We start from the raw sequence: 9,236 nt of genomic DNA, 5'->3' as shown, positions 1-9,236 counted from the left end.
TGGTTCAGTCTTGGAAGGTTATACCTTTCTAAGAATTTTTCCATTTCTTCCAGATTGCCCATTTTATTGCAATAGAGTTGCTTATAGTAATCTCTTAGGATGCTTTGTATTTCTGCGGTGTCTGTTGTAAATTCTCCTTTTTCATTTCTAACTTTATTGATTTGAGTCCTCTCCCTCCTTTATCTTGATGAGTCTGGCTGATGGTTTATCAATTTTGTTTATCTTCTCAAAGAACCAGCTTTTAGTTGTATTGATCTCTGCTGTTGTTTTCTTTGTTTCTATTTTATTTGTTTCTGCTCTGATCTTTATGATTTCTTTCCCTCTGGGAAAACTTTGGGTTTTGTTTGTTCTTCTTTCTCTAGTTCCTTTAGGTGTAAGATTAAATTGTTTATTTGAGAGTTTTCTTGTTTCTTTAGGTAGGCTTGTATAGCTATAAACTTCCCTCTTAGAACTGCTTTTGCTGCATCTCATAGGTTTTGGATCATCGTGTTTTCATTGTCATTTGTCTCTAGGTATTTTTTGATTTCCTCTTTGATTTCTTCAGTGATCTCTTGGTTATTTAGTAACATATTATTTAGCCTCCATGTGTTTGTGTTTTTTACGTTTTTTTCCCTGTAATTGATTTCTAATCTCATAGCATTGTAGTCAGAAAAGATGGCTTGATATGATTTCAATTTTCTTAAATTTACTGAGGCTTGATTTGTGCCCCAAGATGTGATCTATCCTGGAGAATGTTCCATGCGCACTTGAGAAGAAAGTGTAATCTGCTGTTTTTGGATGGAATGTCCTATAAATATCAATTAAATCTATCTGGTCTATTGTGTCATTTAAAGTTTCTGTTTCCTTATTTATTTTCATTTTGGATGATCTGTCCATTGGTGTAAGTGAGGTGTTCAAGTCCCCCACTATTATTGTGTTACTGTCAATTTCCTCTTTTATAGCTGTTAGCAGTTGCCTTATGTATTGAGGTGCTCCTATGTTGGGTGCATATATATTTATAATTTTTATATCTCCTTCTTGGATTGATCCCTTGATCATTATGTAGTGTCCTTCCTTGTCTCTTATAACATTCTTTATTTTAAAGTCTGCTTTATCTGATATGAGTATTGCTACTCATATGGTCTCTTTAGAGACCACCTCTGTGTCTTTTGGTTGGAGCATTTAATCCATTCACGTTTAAGGTAATTATCGATATGTATGTTCCTATGACCATTCTCTAAATTGTTTTGGGTTTTTTTTGGGTTTTTTGGGTTTTTTTGCGGTACGCGGGCCTCTCCCGTTGCGGAGCACAGGCTCTGAACGCACAGGATCAGTGGCCATGGCTCACGGGCCCAGCCGCTCCGCGGCATGTGGGATCCTCCCGGACTGGGGCACGAACCCGTGTCCCCTGCATCGGCAGGCGGACTCTCAACCGCTGCGCCACCAGGGAAGCCCTTGGGTTTGTTTTTGTAGGTCCTTTTCTTCTCTTGTGTTTCCCACTTAGAGAAGTTCCTTTAGCATTTGTTGTAGAGCTGGTTTGGTGGTGCTGAATTATCTTAGCTTTTGCTTGGTGTAAAGCTTTTGATTTCTCCATTGAATCTGAATGAGATCCTTGCTGGGTAGAGTAATCTTGGTTGTAGGTTCTTCCCTTTCATCACTTTAAGTATATCATGCCACTCACTTCTGGCTTGTAGAGTTTCTGCTGAGATATCAGCCGTTAACCTTATGGGAGTTCCCTTGTATGTTATTTGTCATTTTTCCCTTGCGGCTTTCAATAATTTTTCTTTGTCTTTAATTTTTGCCAGTTTGATTACTATGTGTCTTGACCTGTGTCTCCTTGGGTTTATCCTGTATGAGACTCTCTGTGCTTCCTGGACTTGGGTGGCTATTTCGTTTCCCATGTTAGGGAAGTTTTCAACTATAATCTCTTCAAATATTTTCTTGGGTCCTTTCTCTCTCTCCTCTCCTTCTGGGACCCCTATAACGCGAGTGTTGTTGCATTTAATGTTGTCCCAGAGGTCTCTTAGGCTGTCTTCATTTCTTTTCATTCTTTTTTCTTTATTCTGTTCCACAGCAGTGAATTCCACCATTCTGTCTTCCAGTTCATTTATCCGTTCTTCTGCCTCAGTTATTCTACTATTGACTCCTTCTAGTGTAGTTTTCATTTCTGTTATTGTATTCATCTCTGTTTGTTTGTTCTTTAATTCTTCTAGATCTTTGTTAAACATTTCTTGCATCTTCTCGATCTTTGCCTCCATTCTTTCTCCGAGGTCCTGGATCATCTTCACTATCATTATACTGAATTCTTTTTCTGGAAGGTTGCCTATCTCCATTTCATTTAGATGTTTTTCTGGGGTTTTATCTTGTTCCTTCATCTGGTACATAGCCCTCTGCATTTTCATCTTGTCTGTCTTTCTGTGAATGTAGTTCTTGTTCCACAGGCTGCAGGATTGTAGTTCTTCTTGCTTCTGTTGTCTGCCCTCTGGTGGATGAGGCTATCTAAGAGGCTTGTGCAAGTTTCCTGATGGGAGGGACTGGTGGTGGGTAGAGCTGGCTGTTGCTCTGGTGGGCAGAGCTCAGTAAAACTTTAATCCGCTTGTCTGCTGACGGGTGGGGCTGGGTTCCCTCCCTGTTGGTTGTTTGGCCTGAGGCGACCCAACACTGGAGCCTACCTGGGCTCTTTGGTGCAGCTAATGGCAGACTCTGGGAGGGTTCATGCCAAGGAGTACTTCCCAGAACTTCTGCTGCCAGTGTCCTTGTCCTCACGGTGAGGCACAGCCACCCCCCGCCTCTGCAGGAGACCCTCCTACACTAGCAGGTAGGTCTGGTTCAGTCTCCTGTGGGGTCACTGCTCCTTCCCCTGGGTCCCGATGCGCACACTACTTTGTGTGTGCCCTCCAGGAGTGGAGTCTCTTTTTCCCTAGTCCTGTCCAAGTCCTGCAATCAAATCCCGCTAGCCTTCAAAGTCTGATTCTCTAGGAATTCCTCCTCCCGTTGCTGGGCCCCCAGGTTCGGAAGCCTGACGTGGGGCTCAGAACCTTCACTCCAGTGGGAGGACTTCTGTGGTATAAGTGTTCTCCAGTTTGTGAGTCACCCACCCAGCAGTTATGGGGTTTGATTTTATCGTGATAGCGCCCCTCCTACCAGCTCATTGCGGCTTCTCCTTTGTCTTTGGATGTGGTGTGTCTTTCTTGGTGAGTTCCAGTGTCTTCCTGTCAATGATTGTTCAGCAGTTAGTTGTGATTCCGGTGTTCTCGAAAGAGGGAGTGAGCGCATGTCCTTCTACTCTGCCATCTTGAACCAATCTCAAGCCATGGTCTCTTAACCAGGTTCAGACTTCATCTAGACACAGAGCCCCTTGTTGGAAGAGGAGGCCACGCCCCCTTGAAGAACTCTGTAGAGATGCTAGAAATCTTCATCTAAGCCCCCTCCAGAGGGACCTGTGATCATTTACTAGAGTGGGCCACTGTAGCCCACAGTCAACGTGGGGGCTTACAGCAGTCAGGGCCCATATTCCAATCACAGTGAACCCACCTGTGCTTGCTTCTCCAGGTCCTGAATCGACTAGACACGCCTGGCAACTGGCAGAATCCCAACATCAGTTCTGTGACACATGGAGTAAGGTCTCCCGTTAGAGGCAGGAAGCCCCTGGAACTTACCTTTTCTGCCAGGAGAGTAAAACAGCTGCCATCAGTTTCTGTATAAATAATTGAAAGAGGAGTCACCTTGCCAAAGGGAGCATTCATTCTTAGAAAGCAGCACAGCCTAGTCTCATGTGAGGGAAGCGCTGGCCTCTTTTAATGAACATTTGGCCCGGCTCCTTTCAAAGTAATAATGTGCCTTTATTGTGCTACGGAGCATTTTGTCCCTCCCTGAACCCGGGTCAACAGAAAAATAAAGTTTTTTTCTTATTCTCAAATGACTCCCCTGTGGGGGAGGGGGAATTTCTCCCTTGATCTTACTGCCGCTCATCCCTAATTCGTAGATTCATTGCTTCCTTCTTCATTCAGCAAGCTCTCAGAGGGCCTAACCCCTGCCCGCCAGGCCTGTGCAGGGCACAGAGGGGGCGGGGATAGAAGAGCAAGCCAGGCTCTTAAAAGAAGGCAAGGCAGATAGGAAGCAATTTCAGTGCAATAAACGCTACTACAGAACAGTGCTCGGGGGAAAAGGGAGTCAAGGAGGTTTTCTGGAAAAGACGCTTCTTCAACTGGGTCTTTTTTAAAATGTTAATATTTAATATTAATAATATCTTACGGAAAAACCCAAATGAATTTTTGGCCAACCCAATACAATTTTTAAAGGTTACACTCCATTTACAATTTTTACAAAATGTTTGCGATATTCCCTGTGCTGTACAATATATTATTTTTTCTTTTCTTTTTTTAGATAGACTTCTTTTAAAATTTCATTATTTATTTACTTTTCTTTACTTTTTTGGCTGTGTCGGGTTTTAGTTGTGGCACTAGGGGTCTTCACTGAGGCGTGTGGGATCTTTCACTGTGGCGTGGGCTTCTCTCTAGTTGTGGCGTGCAGGTTTTCTCTCTCTAGTTGTGGTGCACCGGCTCCAGGGCACGTGGGTTCTGTATTTGTGGTGCACGGGCTCTCTCTTTGAGGCGTGTGAGCTCAGTAGTTGTGGCATGCGGGCTTAGTTGCCCTGCAGCACGTGGGATCTTAGTTCCCCGGCCAGGGATCAAACCAACATCCCCTGCATTGGAAGGTGGATTCTTTACCACTGGACCACCAGGGAAATCCCTGTACAATATATTCTTGTAGTGTATTTTAAACCTAATAGTTTGTACCTCTTACTCTCCCACCTCTGTATTGTCCCTGCCCCCTCCCCTCTCCCCACTGGTAACCACTAGTTTGTTCTCTACATCTGTGTGTCTACCTCTTTTTTGTTATATTCACTAGTTTATTGTATTTTTAAAAGTGCGTATAAGTGATATCATACAGTATTTGTCTTTCTCTGCCCGACTTATTTCCCTTAGCATAGTACCCTCCAAGTCCATCCATGTTGCTGCAAAGATTTCATTCTTTTTTATGGCTGAGTAGTATTCCATTGTATGTATAGATACCACATCTTCTTTATCCATTCATCTGTTGATGGACACTTAGGTTGCTTCCATATCTTGGCAATTGTAAATAATGCTGCTGTGAACACTGGGTGGCACGTATCTTTTTGAATTAGTGTTTTTGTTTTTTTTAGATATATATACACAGGAGTGGAATTGCTGGGTCATACGGTACTTCTATGTTTAGTTTTTTTGAGAAAACTCCATACTGTATTCCAAAGTGGCTGCCACCAATTTACATGCCCACTAACAGTGTATGAGGGTTCCCTGTTCTCCACATCCTTCCAACACTCAGCTGGGTCTTGAAGAGCCAGTAGGTGCTGCCTGGAAGGACAGTGGAGAGAGAGCACAGAATGTCCAAAGGCATGAAGACCAGAGAGAACAAGGCATAGTCAGCAGGGAGGAGAGAGCTCATGGGGATGGGGGTGGGAGGTGCAGAGGCACAGGAGACCGGAGAGGGCAGTGAGGGCCAGATCACCAGCCTTGCCCAGCCAGCTTGAGAAGCTTGGAAATGTGGAATATCCAGGCTTGGCTCCTGTAGCTCAGGGCCTGCATTGTTGTCTGAGACTGACACTTTAAAGGTGGAGGGGAGAGGGACAGCACATACCCTTCGAGGAGCCAGAGGATAAGTCTTTGAGGAGAGTCCTTCCAACTTCTCCGTTCTTCCCTTCAGCATCTTTTCCCAGGGCTTCCACCAAAATGCAAGGTAGGTATAGCAGCCACCTGTGCAGACTGCCACCTTGTGGACAATACAGGGATTACAGATCTAGATATGACTTCCTCATTCCTTAGTTCAATATACTGTAGTATTTCTTAATAATTCAGATGAGCCAAAGTGCTGGGATAAGGTGCCCTTTGTTTGGGGGGAGGACAAAAATGCATACAGACAATCACCGAATGCTCAGAGGTGTGAGTCTACCTGAAGCAGTGGGGTCTGTGAGAAGATGTGGGTAGGCTTCACAGAGGTGACATCTGAGCTGGGTCAGGTAGGGAGCAAGGGTCTTTAGAGACCACCTCTGACATCCTCACTTTACAGAGAGGGAGACTGCAGCCCAGGGTAGGAAGGGACTCGCTCAAAATCAGAGTCCTTCAGGTGGGTGTCCCAGGCCAGGGCCCCTTTTCTTGTGCGTGGTTGGCCTCCAGTTAAAATGGGTCCCCCTCCCAGTGCCAGAAATGGCCTTTGCAGAATCTGATCTGCTGCGCCTCCCTGTCCCCGGGCAGCCCCATCCCAGCAGTTTGTCCAGCCTGCCTATTGCTGCAGTAATCGCTTCCCTCGTTCTCTGCACTCCGCCTGTGATGAACTGCAAAGCACTGAAACCCTCCCCAGGGAGGACACTGTACTTAAGCCAGGGTCTTGGCTGACCTGGGAAGACAGCGGTGTCTCCAGGGCATCTACCCTCAGGGACTACCATACTTCTCAGTACACAGGTACTTTGTAAATTTTGTGACCTGAATGAATGGGTGAGGTCAGGGAAGGGGAGGTGGGTGGCACCTGAGAGGTCAGTCAGATGTCTTGTGGACTTCTCCAGAGCTGAGTCTAGTCTGGGAAGATAAATTGGGGCCAGGTCACAAAGGCCACTGAACATTCTCCCAGAGGAGTTTGTCTTGCATTTGTCTTTCTTCTGCCAGCAGAGGGAGCCAGGCCTGTTTGTGACAGAGGAGGGACAGGATGGGAATATAGGATAGCTTCATTCTTTTTCAAAGTGAGAAATATTGTCCCTAGTCAAGGGTCATACCCATTGATATTACTTAAGGAAGAAATTGCCCTGCCCTAGATCTTCCAGATATTTTGGTTCTTTTTTTCTAAATTAAATAATTAAGCCATATGTCTATAGAATAAATAGAGGCTGTCCTGTGATAAGCTCCCAACACTCGGGAAACAAGCATGGCCTTTGTGATGCACTGCTGAATTTCCTTGTGTCATGTCTCCAGAACCCTGGACCCTGATAAACACAGGGCTTAAATAGAGTAAGGCTTCCTAACCTGGGTTCTCGTGTAGTCATCTCTTTCCTCACGTTCTGCCAACTGCAGCACCATTACATGGCTCCCGGAAAGAGGTCTCTAGCGGAGTGCTTAGGGCTCTGTTCTATTAAATGTTTTTATCAATAACCTGGATGAACTCAGCGAAAGTGTTCAAATGCCCGAGTACTTCAAAAAGGAATTAATGTACATTGGATAGAAGAAGCGGTATTCAAAAAGGCTTGCAGAGGTTAGAATGGCAGAGAGAAATCAAATATTGAACTGTCCTACAGACACATGTCAAGTTCTGCATTTAGACTCGACAGTAAAATGAGAAAGCATGAGGGGGAAATTGAAATGGATTACACAGGGTTGTCTCCAGGTTCAAAGAGGCCATGTCTAGAGCATGGTAGCCACTTAGAAATGGTTCCTTATTACTGTGAATGAAACTGTGCTGAACTGAAGCATTTTAGAACAAGAGTCTTGGCTTTTCTCCCACTTTAACATGGCCGTCTTCCTAACTCCCCTGGGCAGTCAGTGGCAATTCAATAGTGACTCATCCTTAATGGTGTGAAGAGAGCAGTTGTAGAATTGTGACGGAAGTAACCAGGAGAATCCAAGAATTTAAAATATCCATTTGAAGCCTGGGCAGTGGAGCCAGGAAGCACCTGGCAGATGAGCAGTCACAGAAGAGATGGCATCTCCATGTGCCTGAAGGAGGAGAGCTTTACACTTCTTTTCTCTGAATGATGCGGCATGGGTGTACCGAGAACTGCTTCTTCTGGGAAGGAGAGGGCCTGGTTTCAGAGGAGACACACTGACCGTGTTTCTTTGTTTGCAGGTGTCCAGTAAGAGAGTTATGTTGTACTGATCCTCATATTTCTCTGTCTTTTTCGTTTTTCTTTCATCATTTTCAATTTTGAAAACAAGCATTTGTGGGGCCTCCCCTGTCTCCCAGGCGTCATGGCGAATCAGGCCTAGTCCTGGCTTCCAGGCTACCGTGATCTAATAGGGGGACTGGGACCTGGGCACAGTTAACTGGGATGTGACTGTCTGCTCCACTTTCCAGTTGGCACTCAGTGGAGAGCAGGCGCCCTCTAATTGCTCCTGCTTGTTGAGGGCTTGCTGTGTGTCAGGCACCCTCCTGAGCATTTTATATTAGCTCATTTCAACCTCATCTGTCACGAAGGAAGTGTAGCTTGTCTCAGATCAGAGGGGTTAACAACATAACGTGGCCAAAATTACAGCTGGTAAGTGGTTGAGTTGGCCCCAAAGTCCACACTCTGTACCACTGCCCCAGGCTGCTTCTCCACAAATATGTGCTAAATGGACGAATAAAGAAGGCCTCAATATGTGCCGTAAAAGAGATGTAGGCCAAGCGAAGAGAAGTAAGATTACACCATGGCGATCAGGATATTATGCTTGAGGTGGGACTTAATGAACGAAAAACCATAGTGATAAGCAGGTGGGAGGCACCTTCTAGGCAGGAGTGAAGGGACCAAGGTGAGCAAACACACATGGCCTGAATTGTCGGTTATGCTGCCTATTCTCTGCCTCCAGGACCCCCTCCCACTCCATCAGAGCTGATTAGACCAGGGGTGTTATGGACTGAATTGTGTCCCCTCCCAAATTCATATGTTGAAGCCCTAACCTCCAGTAGCTTAGAATGTGACTTTATTGGGAGACGGGGCCTTTAAGAGGTAATTAAGTTACAACAAGGCCATTGGGGCAGCCTGATGCAATCTGACGGGTGTCCTTATAAGAAGAGATTAGGACATAGAGATGCTAGGGTGCAGGTGCACAGAGGAGAGACCACGTGAGGACACAGCGAGAGGGCAGCCGTCTGTAAGCCAAGGAGAGGCCTCAGGAGAAACCACACTTGCAGACACCTTGATTTTGGACTTCCAGCTTCTGGAACTGTGAGAAAATAAAGTTCTGGTTTAAACCACCCAGTACATGGTATTTTGTTATGGGGGTCCTAGCAAACTTATACGAGGGGTGTAGGACTGAGCCAGAGACAGGAAGGCATAGACTGGCTGTGACCACCCGGGAAAAAGAAGAACTGGGGCAGATCTTTTCTCTTAGCAGTTAGAACTGGGGAACCCTGGGAAGGAGCCAGTGGACTTTGGGGGTAGAGGTTGAAAGGATACTATGAACTAAAGTCAGGATGGTGGTGAGTTAAAACCCCAAGAGAACAGAAACCCTAAGGAAGCAAAGGGGCTGAGT

The 9,236-nt window shown here is 45.5% G+C and overlaps 1 protein-coding gene across 1 annotated transcript in view; it reads left to right on the top strand.

Moving 5' to 3' along the window:
* The first annotated feature begins 2,740 nt into the window (after positions 1 to 2,740).
* Positions 2,741 to 9,236, top strand: part of LOC116756087 (stimulated by retinoic acid gene 6 protein-like) — a 55,147-nt gene continuing 48,651 nt past the window's right edge. The window contains exon 1 of the mRNA XM_032636335.1: positions 2,741 to 2,797. The gene's annotated coding sequence lies outside the window, so the exon portion shown is untranslated. The remainder of the gene's footprint in view (positions 2,798 to 9,236) is intronic.

The sequence above is a fragment of the Phocoena sinus genome, chromosome 6, assembly GCF_008692025.1.
Source record: "Phocoena sinus isolate mPhoSin1 chromosome 6, mPhoSin1.pri, whole genome shotgun sequence".
In the NCBI taxonomy this organism is placed as follows: domain Eukaryota; kingdom Metazoa; phylum Chordata; class Mammalia; order Artiodactyla; family Phocoenidae; genus Phocoena; species Phocoena sinus.
Note: the sequence above shows the minus strand (reverse complement) of the source record. Positions and strands in the feature narration are given on the sequence as shown.